General features: G+C 45.2%; 1 protein-coding gene and 1 long non-coding RNA gene across 3 annotated transcripts in view; both read left to right on the top strand.

Annotated features, from left to right (window-relative positions):
- DMRTC1B (DMRT like family C1B) overlaps positions 1 to 18,409 on the top strand; it is a 70,326-nt gene that overhangs the window by 4,035 nt on the left and 47,882 nt on the right. The gene's annotated exons all lie outside the window — the stretch shown is intronic.
- Positions 1,943 to 3,979, top strand: LOC135969343 (uncharacterized). Its single transcript, XR_010584526.1, has 2 exons — positions 1,943 to 3,215; positions 3,788 to 3,979. It is a non-coding gene; the product is annotated as an uncharacterized lncRNA (long non-coding RNA).

The following is an 18,409-nucleotide window of genomic DNA, read 5'->3' on the forward strand; positions in this document are numbered from 1 at the left end:
CGAGAGTGTTGCTCTCCCCTGGGCATGCTGAGACACTAGAGCTGCCCAGCCTGCAAAGCCGAGAAGCCCACTCTGGGAGCACCAGTGGGACTCAGCTCCTCATTCAGAAAGTAAGCAGATCAAAGTAATTTGACGTGGGCCCTTATGAGGGCCTCCCACCCATTACTGTGTGTCTGAAAGGCCCGCCGTCTCTCCATTGACCTTGGTGATTGCTTGTGTTGCAATTTCTAACAGGTTAAAGGAAGAAGTATGCTGCAACCCCCTTTGCACAATTCTCCTGCTGATACTATGTTGCAGCACATATCAAGGTCACCTTAGGAGGGCAAAAGAAAAAAAAATGAAGCCCTCCTCTTATGAAAACGAACAATGCGTAGTTGAAGACGAGGCCGTCTGTTGGAAGGGCTCTCTGTCTTGCGGTGGCGTAGGGGGGCCTGGGAACTCTTTGTCAGTATAGGGGTTAACGCCTTTTCTGAGATCCACAGATTCTTCCTCCACATGACCCTCCCACCTCTGCCCGTAAACACCGCCCAGTTTTCCTCAGCTATGAAGATGGTGTGCATTGCTAGGGGAAAGAGAGATGTTATTCCGTCCTCATTCCTGCATGTGAGATGTTAATCCGTCCTCATTCCTGCATGTAAGTGCCTCACCAGGGTCAGAGCCGCCAGCTGTGGAAAATTCATTGACTGGCCACAGCCCATTGCCACCAGGACCCAGGAACAAGCAGCGCTGCCTCGAGGAGGAGGGCGGACAGCCTAAGGAAGATGCTAGCTCTCTCCCTCTACAACCCCACCGCTGCCAAAGCTGACCACCCCCAGTTCACCCGACGTGTTGAAAGTTCCATCAAATGCCACAAAGCAAAAAGAGTCAAGCGTGCCAGCATTTATTTCAGGTCCGGTGACTGGGACTCTGCGGCGAGTTAGGGGCATGGAGCATCAGAAGGGGCTTGGTCACCGTTCACGGCTCTGTGTCTGTGGCTTCGGTGGTCTCAGATTCTGAGTGTCTGGTATCCTCCCCTAGGGAGGAAAGCAGAGTGACAAGTAGACCCTTGGGAGCCTTGGGGATTTCTGGCTTGGCCTGAGGTTCTCTTGGTGGAAGAGGAAGGGGAGGCGGATGGGCTTGGTGGTGAGCATTGAGAGAGGCAGGGGTTGGCTCCGAAGGAGCTCTCGCCTGAAGCACTTGGTGAAACATGCCAGGGCTCTCTGGAACCGGCTCCTCCAAGACCCTCGCAGAAGAGCAGGTTCCCTGGGCAAGGCTGTGCCACTGGATGGGTCCTCCGTGGCATCAGACGCAGCCACCCATTCCTCAGCGTCTTTTTGTGGCCCTTTCACATTCTAAAAGCCAGAATAAATAGCCAGATCCTAACGGTCCCTCCCATCCCTGGCTTCCTTCACCCCATCCAATAACTGTTGTGTGCATCTCTGGCCCTCTTCCAGGGGCTGGGGATGCAGCAGTGACCTGCACAGACCAAAGCCCAGCCTCCTAGGGGACATTCCAGAACAATGGAGGGAAGCCAGACTCACCAGGTCAGCAGGTGGAAGGAAGGGAGTGAAGATCATGCTTCCGGGAGTGTGTGATGTGCCGGTAGGGACCAGCAGGACTTCATTGAAGACATCGGCGAAGCTCATCACTCTGCCGGGTGTAAAGAGGCCGAAGGCCTGCCCCCTCCACACCCCATTCAGCCCCTCTGCCCCTGCCTCATCGTCCCTCCCTCCTACAGCCTTGTGCTCCAGTAGGGGATACATTTTTGGTATGTCACATTCGGTCTGTTCCTGTGTTTCTTACTCCCACTCCTCCAATCTTTCTTTCCTTTGTTTCTTCCTCCTGGCCCTCCCAGCAGGCTCGAGTCACGTTTCTGCTTGCCGAGCAAAACAGCCCCGAGGGTCCTCCTCGAGAGAGCATGATGTGTAGAGGTCTTCTACAGGTAGTTCATTGTATTTGGCAATGAATGATTCATTGCATGCCAAGGTCGCCCATGGTCCTAGTTTGCCATGAGTGGGACCATTCCAGGTTTAAAACTTAAAGGCCCCTGTCCTGGGAAAGCTCTCAGTCCCAGGGAAACTGGAACGGTTGGTCACCCTACTTCATTCATGTGGACACTATTGTCACATTACTGTGCACTGTTTTTCTCACATTTAATAGTTGAACCTTACAGATGAAATTGTAAGAGTGATCCTGATACATAAGACGTAGACATTTATGAGTAATCGATGTGTATTGAAGGCTCTTTATATCTTCATAGTGTGGAGGTAAATGCAGCATTGTGTGTTTGCCCCCAAATACATATCCACCAAAAGCCTATGATTGGACCTCAGCCATCACATCTGCTCTTGGGGTGTCACCCCAGAGTTCTAGATGGACCCAGAATTGCAGAGAGACAAGGGCAGGGGAGGGAGCCGGGAAAGAGGTTAACATGACCGCAGATGCTGCAAATGGGATTCACACGAAGATGTCCTTGCCAACAGCCAGGCCATCGCTGGCTTTGTAAGGTAATGGGATGATCAACATTAGAGGTGTTGAAGCACAGCCTGAGCGGTCACTTGTACAGTATGCTGCAGAGAGGAGGGTTCAAATGGTTTCAGACAGCCCTGTGATTCATAGGATTCGTGTGCAAATCAGAGGTAAAGAGCCCTTAGCTTTCATGTAAAGACATAATTCCCCCTGATGTGTACAAAATCCTGTGAATTTCCAGGCAAGTGTTGTGAAATACTTAGAAATTCCTCCAAGAAGTGAGCAGGTCTCACTGTCTGTCCTATCTCCCCTTTCTCTCCTTCAATCTACCCCAGTTAGATTTTCTCCTACACCACTCCACTGAAACTTAGGAGTTAATTGAGCATGAAGCAATGAACAAGTGCAAGTAGTGTTTCTTATAGTTGTATATGACTAGCTATGTGATTCGAATGAACAAACCAGCAAGTTGTGTTTAAATGCTTGATAAAAGCTGGGTTTAAATTGTTACCTTAAAAATGGATAGAAATGAAGACCCAAATAACTACACTGTCATCTCCCAGCACAACTTTCATTCTCATATAAAGAAAGTCGTTTTCTAAGTAGGAAGGTTGTTCCAAAGTGCTGGAAATTCCCAGGAAGAAAGGCCCAGATTTTGTGGAGCTTCCACCTGTCTCCTTGTAGACGCAGCCAACTGCCACCAGGTGGCAGAACAAGACGAGAAAAACTGCCCCACGCAGTCCCTGAGCCCCTTCTGAGGCAGTTTTTGGGTGAGAGTTCTCAGGGGCCGGAATCAGTCCTGGGGAACCATCCCAAGGATCTGACCTCTTAAGATATTCCAGGGTGCACCCAGGGCCTTGTCCAGGGTTTCTGACATCTATGGTGACGCTTAAGGCGGTGACATCGATCAGCAGGGCCTCTGGGCTGGGAGACCCAATTCACCTCCTCCTTAGTAACCCTGGGATGTGGTAGTAGGTGGCTTTAGGCAGGATGCGGGGCCAGTTGTATCTGTCAGTGTGTCAAGGTAGTGACATCTGTGATTCTGCAGGGACATTTGGACAGCAGAGAATCAGAAACGCCAGAAAGTGAGGGTCTGCAACAAAAAACCTTGCCAACTGCTGTGGACTGAATTGCGTTCCCCCACTCTGCAATTAATACATTGAAGCCCTGACCGTGTATGGGACTGTATCTGGAGCTAGAGCCTTTAGGAGGCAATTAAGGTTAAATGAGGTCATAAGGGTGGAGCCCTGCTCCGACAGGATCAGTGTCCTTATGAGAAGAGACGCCACAGGGCTCATTGTACGTGTCATATCTCGAGGTAGTGACAACTGTGCTTCTGCAGGGACATTTGGGCAGCAGGGATGTCTCCTCTTCTCTGCACTGCATGCACCCAGGAAAGGCCATGTGACGTCTTAGCAAGGAGGAGGCAAACCATGAGGAGAGCCTTCAGCAGAAACCAAATCGGCTAGCACCTTGATCTTGGCCTTCCCAGCTGGCAGAACTGTGAGAAAATAAATGTCTGTTGTTTAAGTCACCCAGCCTGTGACATTTTGTTATGGCAGCCCGAGAAGACTAATATACCAACCTAGTGATTTTTCAAAGAAATGAGACCCGGGCTGGCCCAGGAGGCCAGGCTGCTCAGTCCCCGAAGCCTGATGGCGGGTGAGGTGGACAACCCTGTTGTCCCGCCCAGTAACATTTCCTTTTCTTTCTGAATCTCCTTTGAGAAAATAAGCTGCCTCTGTGCAACTGCCTTGAATGGACCCAGAGTTCTGCAAAGAGTCAGGGAGGGGCTATGAGTGATGGTGATAAGACCCGCCCCACACCACCCTGCAGATGGATGGGATTTATATCGAGAAAGGCTACCATGTCAGCCCCCAGCTTTATACCATGTCTCCCTCAGCTGAGATTAAACAAGTGTGTAGGGATTCAAGAAAAAGTTGATATTTTAAATTTGGAGTGGATGTTACAGGGAGTAGGGGTCAACTGGATTTTGCCAGCCCCGAGATTGAACTGGATAAATTACAGGTAAATTATATGTGTGAAAGCACTGGGTACGTGAGAGGATCTCAATACAATTTTGTTGACTTGCAAGCGAGTTTCGCAGAAGCTCCTGCAAGAGGGGAAGTGATTCTTATGATTACAAACAATAACAGTTTCTTTTTATTAAAGACCTAGTAAGTACAGGTATATCACCTGTTTACAATATTGTCTTATTTATGCAAATAATCCTTGTGTCCGAAAACAACACAGATAAAACGGTAGTCTCCCTTGTCCACCCCTCTCCATCACCAACCCCTCAGTAATGGTTTAATATGTTTCCTCAAAAATTCCTCAATCAATGCACACATACATGCACTAATAGAAACCTATGCTTGTCTTTTATGGGGCCATAAGATACATACTGGCTCATGATGCACGTATTGTGTGGCACTTGATTTTTGCATTTTACAGCAAGTCTGGGTGAACTTCTCCTGTCAGTTCATGGAGAACTGTCTCATCATTTTAAACTTCTACACAGTGTTCTAAGTGATATGCCATAATTCTTTAACTACTTTCACACACAACGACCTTCACATTTTTCCCCAGCTTTTAAAGTTCTCAAAAGTTTTTCCAATATCTTTGTTCGCAGAGGATGTGTTGCCCTAGAAGAGATACACAGAAATGGAATTCTGGCACAAAACCCTAGAAATATTTCAACACTGAGTAACCATTGATGAATGGATCTGAAAAGAGGTGACAGCAATTTCTTCTCAGGAGCAGTGTAGGATAGTGTTCATTGTCCTTCACCGTCTCTCTTGATGTTATTTGTCCCTTGAAATATTTGCTAATCTGGTGGTTGATATATGAAAGGTTTTGAGACAAAGCCTTCCTTACAGAATCTGTGAAGGTCCAGGACTGGTCATGTCTGCAAGCCCATACTCAGATGTCGCCTCCAGTGGGCCGGTTGGGGAGAGGCCGAGAAAGGCACAACAGAGTACAACAGAGAGTGACAGGAGGAAGTTTCGGGGTCCATGAGGAGGCTCAGACAGGACACCCACTCAGCCTTGGGGATGTTAATGGAGTCAGTGAAGGTTTCCCAGAGGATTAGATGCCTGAAATGTGTGAGGAAAGCATTCAGACAGGGAAAGGGAGAGGAGGAACAGCGCTTGAAGCACAAACACCAGGCCACTGAGGTGATTTTGGAAACTGCAAATAAGCTGACCCAGTTTCTATTCTGTGCACTTGTAGCAGTCAAGATTGGCTACCATGAAGCAGTGCCGGATTAGAAACGTGTGTCCCAGTGGAGACCCCGAGTTCCTCTGCTGCAGTTCTCTAGAATGAGGGTGCTCAACCAGGGGCTAGCCTGAGTTCCAAGGTCCAGGCCTTGAGGATCTTCTGGGTTGCGTCTAGGCCCTGGCCTAGAGTTTCTGAAGTCTGTCATGGGACATAAGATAGTGATATGTGTGTGTGTGTGTGTGTGTGTGTGTGTGTGTGTGTGTGTGTGTAGTCTCCTAAGGACCTAGCCTGGGAGACTCTAGTCAGCTGCCCACCCATTCTGTAGCTCTGGGATATGAAAAGAAGCCATTTTAGGCAGGGTGAGATGCCAATGGTGTCATGCATGCCCCCAGGGCACTTGCAACTAGGCAACTGGCTGACACAGCAGGTAGCTGTGAATGTAACAGTCCCCTAAGCCACAGGGTCACCAAATGTCTGAGAAGAACAAGAATTTGGAGATCATTTAGCCAAAGATTTCAGAATGTCAATAGGGCAATGGAAGCTCTGAAAGGTATAGCACCTTGCTCAACACAGAGAGAAAATGTATCACTATGGTGAAACAGTGAAGTGAGGGCACTGTGACTAACACTGACAGATGAAACCTGTCTTCCCCTGAACCTGAGAAGTTCTAGAAATCAACAGCCTGTGCAAATGGGTCATCACAGCAAACCGCCTGAGGAGGTTCATGGCAGCCAGGTCCCAATCAGCAGCAGTGTTGTGCTTCTGAGGATATAATGTGTGAGGGTGTTTTGGTGTGTGAATCAGCCTCTGATGGGTGGTGAACAGGGGGCTCCAGGCTGGCGTTCTCTCTCTCTCTCTCTCTCTCTCTCTCTCTCTCTCTCTCTGTGTGTGTGTGTGTGTGTGTGTGTGTGTGTGTGTGTGTGTGTTCTAGAGGTGAGGTCCCCTTGTCACCAAGCCCTGCTCTATTAAATCCCACTATGACCACTTGGGTTTCGACTTCGACTGCTATTTTCCAAGTTATGGCCCCTCGTAACCCACCGGATTGGTTGGAGGGTGGTATCATTGCAGCCAAGGGTCCTCCCTCTGAGCCCAAGGGAAGGAGGGAACAAGGTGGCCTCAAATCTTGTCCCCTGGGCCTGAGCCTTTTAAGCTGCAGTGGTAGCTTCATCCATATGTGTGTCCCACACAGTCTCATATCCCTTGCCCTACCTATATTCAGCCAGCCCAGATTCATTTCTGGACTGGAGAAAAGGCCTCAGCACCTCCAGGAAGACAGCTCTGAGTCCAGACATTGAAAACATCTGGCCCCTGCTGAGCGGGAGGCTCTGGGCTCCAAGCTAGAGGAAATAAAAGGAATACTTCTCACCCTTATCGCAGATCGGAGAGTCCAGGCACAGCAAAGCTCTAGTGGACACATGCTCATTGATTCGTTTTCTTCAATAAAGATTTATTGGTGCTATGCCGTAGATAAAGCCCTGTGTCCAGGTACTGGCTGTTCCAGGACTAACAAGGCAGAGCTCATGCTCCAGAGATGAGAGCCCAGATGAGGACAGTCGTGCAAATTAACCTGCCAGAGGGGGCAGTCTAGCACGAGAAATACTATGATAGAGAAGGGTACACAGTATGTTTGTGTGTTAGTCAAATATGTCATCATATAGATAGGAAAATGGAAGCCCAGAAAGGTATAGCAACTTCCTCAAGGTAACACAGAGAGAAAATGTATTACTATGGTGAGACAGTCAAGTGAGGACACTGTGCTTGGGACTGGCCTAGTGGAGAGGAGACATGTTACCAAGGGAAAAAGGACGTGTTCTTTTTGAGGGTAGGAACATCAGAGATCAAAAGAACAAGTGAAAGGCTGAGTAAGGAAATGGTGGCTCCAGAGCAGAGCCATAATGCAAAGGCCCTGAGGCAGGGCAGAATTAACAGTCATTTTCGAGGGTACTGAAGGCAAATTTTAGCCATACTGTGGAGGAAGACGAGGCTGTAGGAGAGGAACAGAGTTGAGATGTCCAGATGGAAAGTCTGCGGGATGAGAGACGATGTCCTGGATAGAAAGGGGCTCTTACAGAATCATCTCATTTGGATCTGGGTGGTATAGAAGGAAGCCTCCATTACTGGTCCAGGATGAGTCCTGGGCTCCCGTCCCTGTGCAGTTTTCTACAGTGCATACACTGGGCCTTCTAAACACACCAACTCTAAAGTGCAATGGTGAGGTCAGAGTGATGCCCACCCAAGCTGTCCCCTAGAAGCCAGTGATCAGATACCATCCTGTGTGGCTGGGGAAGCTGGCAAACAGTGCATAATGAGGACATTGATATGGGTTCATCTAGAATGAAACCAGGATGACATAAAGAAGGGCTGGGTTTCTAGTAGGGGTCAAATGAGTGCAAAGAGGCAGAGTTGTGGGGTTAAGATATTGGAATCAGGCATCGGTGAGAGGGGAAGGTAGAGAGAGAGAGAAAGTGAGGAGAGGGAGAGGAAGGGAGTGACAGAGGGAGAGAGGGAGGAAGGGATGAATGGGGGCAGGGAGGAAGAGAAGAATCTAGGGAGGGAGGGAGGAGAGCATTTGGTCCTTTGCATAAGGGATATGGCCTATGAGCTGCAGCCTGCTGGGGCTGCCTCCCTCACACCAGAATTTTTGGAAAAGTATCCACTCTGTTGGGCCTCTCTTCCTGGAGAACAGATGCTTTTGTCCTACTTGCTAGGAAGATATTTTTCCTGCACTGTTTTTGGGTTTTGGTTTTTGTTTCTTGGCACTGGAATGACCCGGAGTCACCCGGGAGCTCCCAAGAGGAGGATGCAGAGTCCCAGGTCAACTCTATTACTATTCATGTCTGCCACTTACTGAGGGCCTAAAACATATCACACACTCTCTCGTGTGGATTACTTAAGCCTGCACTTATCTTTCCAACGGTCCTGGAAGTTCAATGTCAGTCAAATTTTACAGAGCTCTAAACTGGGGCCGGAGACTTCAAGATACTTGTCCAAGGTCACACAGATATTTACTGAAAAAGCTGGGACTTGACCCCAGGTCTGACTAAAACATGGGTGCACCATGCACCACCCTGGCACCCAAGCTGGCACCCAAGAACCCCTCCCAGCCTTAATTGAGCCTTCTGTGTCTTGCACCCAGTCCCTAGCCCCCAGATATTCCTGCTGTCTTAATTGTTATTGATTACTGCATAGAAAAACTACCCCAAACCTTTCAAGTTAAAATGATAAGCAGTTTTTCTCTGAGAGTTCTGCACATCAGGGATCCGGGTATGGCTTAACTGGATCCTCTACTTCCCAGTCTCTCACAAGGCTGCCAGCCCAGGGACAACAGTCTCATCTGTAGGCCTGACTGGGGAAGGATCGACTTCCAAGCTCACTCATGTGGCTGTTGGCAGGATCTAGTTCCTCATCTGTAGGCTCGACTGGGGGAAAGACAGACTTCCAAGCTCACTCATGTGATTGTTGGCAGGATTTAGTGGGTCGCTGGCCTGAGGGCCTCAGTTCCTCTATGGCTGTTGGCCAGAGGCTTCCATCAGCTCCTCGCCAGCTGGCCTTCTCCATCTGGGCAAGCACGCATACAAGAAGAGCCTGAGGGAGAGAATGAATGCCAGCAGGTCAGAAGTCACAGTCCTGTTACAGCCTAAGCATGGAAATGACACACCATCACCTTTGCCAAATTTTGTTTGTTAGAAGCAAGTCACTAGGTCCAGCCCACCCTGAAGGGGAGGGAATCCCATAGGAGGAGCATGGGTGCCAGGAAGGGGGATCCTTGAAAGCCATTCTGGAAGGCTGCCCACCACACCTGCTCCTGCACCCACCTCAGTATAGTGAGTCCCTTTGGGTATCAACCGCCTTGACGGAGCAAATGGTTGATGGGCCACCTTCGACTGTGCTATGTGGCCTGCATCTATCTGATCCCACCTCTCTTCCAGCAGACCCAGGACTCGAGTCTGCCTGGCCTTGCCTTCCTCCCCCTCCCTACCAGCTACTCCCCGCCACTGAGCCCGTGAGATGTCACAGCAGCTGAAAATGGACCTGCTCCCTGTGACTGAAGCACAAACCCATCACTTGGGTGGGACTGGGACCCAGGATGGTGCTCCAGGCCTCTCCTGGTAAAAGAGAGGTGAAGAGCTCAGCTCTCCCACTGAGACAGGGTGCACCTCAGGAGAACATGGGTGTAGGTGGGAGAGGCCTGGGTCCAGGGTTATCTGTGAAAGCTGCTGAGATGTTCTTGCTTTTGCCCTCTGGGTTGGGATTCTGGGTAGAATCCCCCCATGTTCTCCAGCAGGCATCACAGAAGCATCTCTAAAGCAATGCAGGAGCACCCATGCCAGAGAAGGAGCTGCTCTGAAGCTGCATGGAGACCCAGAGGTGTTCAGATGCCTAAGATTGGGGACCTACTCTAAGGGAGGAGAGGAGTGAGTATAGATTGGGAATGATTTGTGTGTCTCCATAATGTATTTAACTCAAAAGCAGAGAGAGAGATGTGAAGCACATATAGCAAAGCATTTTTAAGTAGGGATGGTGACTGCTCTATTCTTCTCTCTGTTTTTCTGTAGGTTTGAAATATTTCAGTAGTACAATACTCTAAAAGTAGAAAACAGAAGAGAAGGTGGGGCTCTCAGGACCCCAACACTCCACATTTCCCCGATGAGTCTCAGAGCCAAATGTGTCAAGCTAGGGGGTGGCATGGTGAACTTGTGAGTTTCCTAGGAACCCAGTGGTTCCATTAGGCCATGGGGATCGGGACTGCAGGTGGCTGGACTCCCACGGCAGAACCTTAGCCAGGAGCAGAGCCATCCCAGAGAAGCCTGGGCTTTTTCTAGTTCTGGGAAGCATCCACCAGACTCAGCTCTTCCTACTGCTGCTATTTTCTTGCAATGTATATCAGGGGCAGCTGACAAAGAGACACGGTATCATAATAAGAGATAAACAACCTGAGGTGATGGATGAGGCCATGTGTTGGAGGGGCTCTCTCCAAGGTTGGGGTGGGGGTTGTTGTGCTCAAATTATAACTTAATGCCTCTGAAGCCTTTCCTGTGCATTCTACGACATCTTCTTTCCTTCTGACCTCACCTCCTTGTTCCTCAACCTACAGCCCTCCTCCCCGGCCCAAGGGTTATCACTCAGTCAGTGCACATCAGCCACCCTATATGAAGTGTTTGAAACCAGTAGCTGTTTACTGTCCATCAACCATTGTGCTATTGCAAAAGTGACTGGGGGACATGCAGTACTGCTCCAAGGCACAAGGACAGCAACCCATTTAGCTAGGTACCCTGTGCCTAACTCTCTCTCCACAACGACCCCCTTCCCTGCCACCTCCACCGAAAGAGGCAAACCATAAATCACAGGAGGCGATTCCTCATGTAGAGAGGGACATCAAATATAACACCAAAAGAGTCAAGTGTGCCAGTATTTATTTCAGGCCCACTGGGGTGAGCAGGGTCATGAAGCAGCAGAAGGGGCTCAGTCACCGTTCACGGCTCTGTGTCTGCAGCCCCCGTGGTCTCAGCTTCCAAGTGTCCGGTAACCTCCCCTAGGGAGGAAGACAGAGGGACAAGTGGACCCTTGGGAGCCCTGGGGATTGTGGCCTGGCCTGAGGTTCTCTTGGTGGGCTTGGCGGTGAGCAGTGAGAGAAGCAGGGGATCTCACCTGAAGCACTTGGTGAAACATGCCAGGGCTCCCTGGATCCAGTTCCTCCAACACCCTCTCAGAAGAACAGGTTCCCTGGGCAAGCCTGTGCCACTGGATGGGTCCTCTATGCTGTTGGCAAAATAAACCAAGGGCATAGTGTCTTCAGCTGAGCCAGTCCTGTTCAGGAAAATAGGGAAAAATCATTCTAGCCAGCACTAACATTGCTTCCTTCATTCATCAGGTGTTCGCCGAGGGCCTGTTATCTGCACACCAGGATCAGTTGCAGGTACTGGGGATACAGCAACGAACTCTAGAAATCTAGATCCCAGCTCTCCTGGGGCTGACTATCTGCCACACTGGAGGGAAATCAGGCTCACCAGGTCCTTAAGAGTTTGCTCTTCCTTGAGAAGGCTACAAACTGGAGCTGCCCACCTTGCAAAGTTGAGCGCACCAGTCTGGGGAATGCGGCTTTCTCCATACAGTCAGATCAGGACTCAGCAGCAGCAGGAATGCCAGTGAAGTTCATGTTTTCTGAGAAGTGCGATGTACATGTGGTGTCTGAAAGGATTTACTGTCAGAGGCCAGCAGAACTCTTCATTGTGCTGGGCCTCTGGTTCAAGGCCTGTCCCCTTGGTGAAAATCCATCCGCCTGTCCTTGGCCTGGATCTTCACCCTCTCCTCCTGTAGATGAGTACGCTCTTTTCAAGCAGTTGATACATTCTCATAAACTCCTTCAAGTGCTGAGCTGCCTCATTGACTAGTATCATCGCTTCCTTTTCCTCTCTCCCAAGTGTGCCTTGAACCCACTCTAATCAGCTTCCAGTCCCACAACGTGACTCTCACATAGATGATTAAATGACTAATTGCAAGTGATGTTTTCTGATTTTCACATTACTCTACTTATATAAGCCTAAAGACTAAAGGAAAGATCTATTTGTGCATCGTTATCTTTAAGGTTTACTGAAATTCACACCGGGGTACTTGCCAATTATATTTTTCCCCTCACCAGCTCCATCTTCATGTCAAGAAGCTCAGTGAGTAGACAACCCTGAAACTACTCCTAAATTCCCAGTGAGCAGAACCCCAGCATTGCTGGGGATCCACAATCAAACTCCAGGTTTCTCTTCTGTGCATTAGTGGAAGCCACCGTAGGGCGCTTGAGGGAAGCATGGATGTGGAAAACTGTGTCTCACAGAGCCCTGAGATTTTTAGCTGTAATTTTTGAGTCGGGCTGCTCAGTCAAGGCTCAGGCTCAGCCTACAGCAGCCTTCCAAGGTCCTGGCCTTGAGGATGCCCAAGGGTTTGTCAAGGGCTTGACAGAGCCCTTTTAGGACCCTGTGATGGGCCTTGAGACAGTGGCATCTGAGCCGCCAGGCCTCTGGTCTAGGAAGCATCAGTTTTCCCACCCTACTTCTAGTTATGATTGGTGTCAGGAGGAAGAAAGAATTTGGGGATGCACCATAGGGTAAATATATTTAAACCGTTTAATCCCTGACAAATGGCACTCCAAATGTGGAGTGCACATTTGGTGCATAGCGTGAATCTGTGCCAATTCACACTACCAGCGTCAGAACCTCAGTATATGATACCCGATTGGTATCATTATAATTTTAAATGTTTCTCAAGTTGCAGTTTGAAAAGTGGAATCACATTGTTATCTTAATTCCATTATGACTTGTGATGTGGAGCTCCTCTTCCCTTCATAGTGGCCGTTTGTATTTCTATAAATGGCCTGCTCAGATTGTTCGTTAGCTTTTTTATTGTTGTTTGTTCTCCCATGCGTTTCTTGAGTTGTCTCATCAAAGCTCTCTGTATATTGCAAATACGATTATTTAGTCTGTTATAATTGAAGAAGATGTTTGCTCCCAGTCTCTCACTTCTGTTTGCATTTGATTTCCTGTGTCTTCTTGTATGGACACTTTTCATTTGGGGTGTTCATACAGGCTGCTTTATTCAGGCCTCGCCACAACCAGGTGAGGTTGTTAGTATTTACCTCAGTTTTCTTTTCGTTTGCTTGGTTTTCTTTACATTTAATGAATACTTATTGAGTTAGGTGTCAGAGATACTCTGCACACTGGGGACAGAATCACCATAGTTCCATGCGCCAAGATCACAATGAGGACTGGCGGCACGATAATGAGCTCTACCCTTACAGAGCTTTCCACCTGTAAGAGTTTCAGGTACACTCCTAAACTTTTTTTTTCATTCACGATTTAAAAATGTATTACTTACAGATAATTGTACATATTTATGGGGTACCGTGTGATGTTTCCATCCCTGTATACATTGTATAATCATCAAGTCAGGGCAATTACCATATTCATCACTTTAAACATTTGTCATCTCTTTGCAGTGTTAACATTTAAAATCTTCTAGATTTAAAATCTTGAAGTATACACTACATTGGTATTTTCTATACTCGCTCTACTGTGTAATAGAACACCAGAACTCGTTCTTTACATCTAACCCGTAACTTTTTACCCTTTACCAACCCCTCCCATTGCCCCACACCCGCTTCCCTCCCCAGCTTCTGGTAACCACTATTCTAGTTTCTGCTTCCATGAAATCAACTTTTCAAGATTCCACACCTGAGTGAGGTCACGTGGTGTTTGTCTTTCTGTGCCTGGCTTATTTCACTTAACATAATGTCCTCCAGGTTCATCGATGTTGCCTCAAATGACAGGATTTCATTTGGTTTTATGGCTGGATAGTATTCCATTGTATATACAAGCCACACTTTTCTTTATCCATTCATCTGTAGATGGGCATTTAGGTTGATTCCATATCTTGGCTATTGTGAATAATGCTGCAACGAACACAGGAGTGCAGATGTCTCTTCAACGTGATGATTTCCTTTTCTTTCACTATATACCGAGTAATGAGATTGCTGAATCACACAGCAGTTCTATTTTTAATTTTTTGAGAAATCTTCACACTGTTGTCCATAATGACTGTAGTAATTTTCATTCCCACCAACAGTGCATAAGTGTTCCTCTTTCTCAACATCCTCTCCAGCATTTGTTACTTTTTGTCTTTTTGATAACAGCCATTCTAACTGGGGCGAAGTGCTATCCTATTGTGGTTTAGATTTGTATTTCACTGATGATTGGTGATGTTGAGTGTTTTCATATATCCGTTAGCCATTTGCACATCTTCTTTTGAGAAAAGTCTATTCAGGCATTTCCCCCAATTTCTAATTGAATTATGATGAATTTTGCTATTGTTTGGGCTCCTTATATATTCTGGATATTAACCCCTTGTCAGACGTATAGTTTGAAAATACTATTTCTCTCTTTCTGTAAGCTGTCTCTGTACTCGACTGATCGTTTCTTTTGCTGTGCAGATGTTTTATAGTCTGATATAATCCTTTGGATCTATTTGTGCTTTTGTTGCCTATGCTTTCGAGGCCTTACTGAAAAAAAAAAAATCCTTGCCCAGTTCAATTTAGTGAAATGTTTCCCCTATGTTTTCTTCTAGAAGTTTCAGAGTTTCAGGTCTGACATTGCAGTCTTTAAGCCATTTTGATTTGACTTTTGTATATGGTGAGAGATAGGGGTCTGGTTTCTTTCTTCTGATTGTGAACATACAGTTTGTCCAGAACCATCTATTGAGGAGACTGTCCTATCCTCCATGTATGTTCTTGGCTCCCATGTAGAAAATCAGTTGGCTGCTAATGCGTGGATTTATATCTGGATTCCCTGTAACGTTTTATTGGTCTATGTATCTGATTTTATGTCAGTGTCCTGTTGTATTGGTTGCTTTTGTGTATTTCGAGGTCAGGTAGTGTGTTGTCTCCAGCTTTGTTCTTCCTGCTTGTGACTGGTTTGGCTATGAGCAACTTTTGTGGCTCCATACAAATCTAGGATTTTTTTTTTCTGTCTAGACTGTCATTGGTATTTTGACAGGGATGTCAAATGTTGAACATGGAGATCACTTTGGTTACTACGGACATTGTAACAATGTTAATTCGTGCATGAATATGGGATCTCTTTCCATATATTTTTGTCCGCTTCAATTTCTTTTATCAGTGTTCTACAGTTTTCACTGTAGAGATCTTTCATCTCCTTGCTTAAGTTTATTGCTAGGGATTTTATTTTATTTTAGTTTTTTGTAGCTATTGTAAATGGAATTACTTTCTTGATTTCTTTTTCGGATAGTTTGCTATTGGCAAACAGACATGCTACTGATTCCTGTATGCTGATTTTATATTCTGCAACTTTACCAGATTCACTTATTAGTTCTGATAGTTACTTGGTGGAGTCTTTAGGGTTTTCCCTATATAAGACCATGTCATCTGCAAACAGGAACAATTTGACTTCCTCCTTTCCGGTTGGATGCTGATATGCTTTGGCTGTGTCCCCACCCAAATCTCATCCTGAATTGTTGCTCCCGTAATTGCCACGTGTTGTGGGAGGGACCTGGTGGGAGATAATAAAATCTTGGGGGCGGTTTCCCCCATGCTGTTCTCGTGGTAGTGAATAAGTCTCATGAGATCTGATGGTTTCATAAGGTGTTTCCCTGTTCGTTCAGCTCTCATTTTCTCTCTTGCCTGCCGACGTGTATGATGTGCCTTTTGCCTTCCATCGTGATTGTGAGGACTCCCTAGTCATGTGCAACTGATAGTCCATTAAGCCCCTTTTAAAAAATTAAATTAACCAGTCTCGGGTATGTCTTTATCAACAGTGTGAAAACAGACGAATACAGGTGCTCTTTATTTCTTCCTCTTGCCTAATTGGTCTGGCTAGAACTTCCAACACTAAGTTGAATTTAAGTAGTGAAAGTCAGCATTCTTTTCTTTCTGAGAGAAAAAGCTTCCAACTTTTTCCTATTCAGTATGATATTAGCTTTGGGTTTATCATATGTGGCCTTTATTTTGTTGAGGTATGTTCCTTTTATGCCCACTTTGCTGGGAGTTTCTATCACGAAGGGATGTTGAAATTTTTGAATGCTTCTCAGCATCTCTTGAAATGAGTGTATGGATTTTGTCCTTTGTTCTATTGATGTGAGGCATCACTTTTATTACTTTGCACATATATTGAACCAACCTTGCATCCCTGGTATGAATCCCACTTGGTCATGATGGAAGATATTTTTAATGTGTTGCTAGTGTTTGGTTGAGGGTTTTCGCATCCATGCTTATTAGGGATATTGGTCTTTAGCTTTCTTGTTTTGTAATGTCCTCGTCTGGCTTTGGAATAACAGTAATGCTGGCCTCATAAAATGTTTTTGAAAGTATTCCCTCCTCTTCATTTTTTTTGTTGTTTTTAGCCTTTGAGAAGAATTGGTACCAGTTCTTTACATGCTTGGTAGAATTCACCAGCTAATCCATTAGGTCCTGGACTTTTCTTTGATGGGAGAGTGTTTACTCCTGCTTCAATGTTATTATTCCTTATTGTTCCTGTTCAGGTTTTCTATTTCTTTGTGATGCAATCTTGGTAGCTTGTATGTGTTCAGAAACTTACTTCTTTCTTCTAGATTTTGAATTTCTTGGCAGATGGTTGTTCATGATAGTCTCTTATCATCATTTCCACCGCTGTTGTGCCAGTTGTAATGTTTCCTTTTTTTATCTCTATTTTTATTTGAGTCTTCTCTCTGTTTTCCTAAGTTAGTCTAGCTAAAGATTTGCCAATTTCTTTATCTTTTAAAAAGCTAACTCTTTGTTTTTTGATTTTTAAGTTGTTTTTAAAAAATCTCTATTTTGTTTATTTCTGCCCTGATCTTTGTTATTTCTTTTCTTCTGCTAACTTTGGGTTTTTTTGTTCTTTTTCTAGTTCCTTGGGGCATAATATTAGGTTGTTTATTTGAGATATTTCCACTCCTGTTACACAGGCATTTATGTTATAAACTTTCCTCTTAGAACTGCATTTCCTGTATGTATTCTGTGGCTTTTGGATGGAATGATCTGTAAATATATGTTAGGTCCATGGGGTCTAGAGTGCAGTTTAATGGCAACATTTCTTCGTTAATTTTCTGTTTGGATGATCTGTCCACTGCTGAAAGTGGGGTATTAAAGTCCCTCACGATTATTGTATCATGGTCAATCTCTCCTTTTAGGTCTTTTAATATTTACTTTACATATTTGGATGCCCTGGTGTTGGGTGCATATATTTACAACATTTATAAATATATATATTTTTACAATATATATATGTTTACTTTATATATATTTACTATATATATTTACTATTATATTTATAATATATATTTACAGTTGTTAAAAATATATTTAACAATTAAATATATATTACAAATGTATTACAGTTAAAAATATATATTTTGTAATATATATTACTATATATACAATTGTTAAAAAACATATGTATATATATACAAACAGATATATTTACAATTGTTATATCCTTTTGCTTTATTAACCTGTTTAACATCATATCAATGGCCTTCTTTGACTTTTTCTTTTTAAGTCTATTTTATCTGATCTAAATAGAGGTACTCCCACTCTGTTTTGGGTTCCATTTGCATGGTATGTCTGTTTCCAACCCTTTGGTTTCAGTCTGTGTGTGTCTTTGTCGGTGAAGTGAGTTTCTTTTAGACAGTATATAGTTGGGGCTTGTGTTTTTAGCCACTCTATGTCTTTTAATTGTAGAACTTAGTCCATTTACATTCAAGTTTATCATTGACAGGTAAAAGTTTAACACTACCATTTTGTTACCTGTTTTGTTTTTATTTTTATTTTTGTAGATCTGTTCTTCCTTTGTTCTGCTCTTACCGTCTTCTTTTGCTATTATGTGGTTTTCTCTAGTAGTAAATTTTGATTCCTTGCTCTTTATATTTTAGTGTCCCTATTATAGGTTTTTGCTTTGTGGTTACCATGATGCGATGTACAAAATATGTCTTATAATTACAACAGGTTATTTTAAACAGGTAGCAGTTGAACTTTAATCACAGGAAAAATGAACGAAAACAAACTCTACACTTTAACGCGTCCCTCCAGCCACACTTTGACTTTTTGATGTTTTAAGTTACATCTTTTTTATATTCCTATCTCTTAACCAATTGTTGTAGTTATTACTGTTTTGAACAGTTTTGTCTTTTAGATTTCATACTTAAGACGTATTTGGCAACCCGCGATGACAATATTACAGGATTGTAAATT

This window comes from Macaca fascicularis, chromosome X, assembly GCF_037993035.2.
Source record: "Macaca fascicularis isolate 582-1 chromosome X, T2T-MFA8v1.1".
Lineage (NCBI taxonomy): Eukaryota > Metazoa > Chordata > Mammalia > Primates > Cercopithecidae > Macaca > Macaca fascicularis.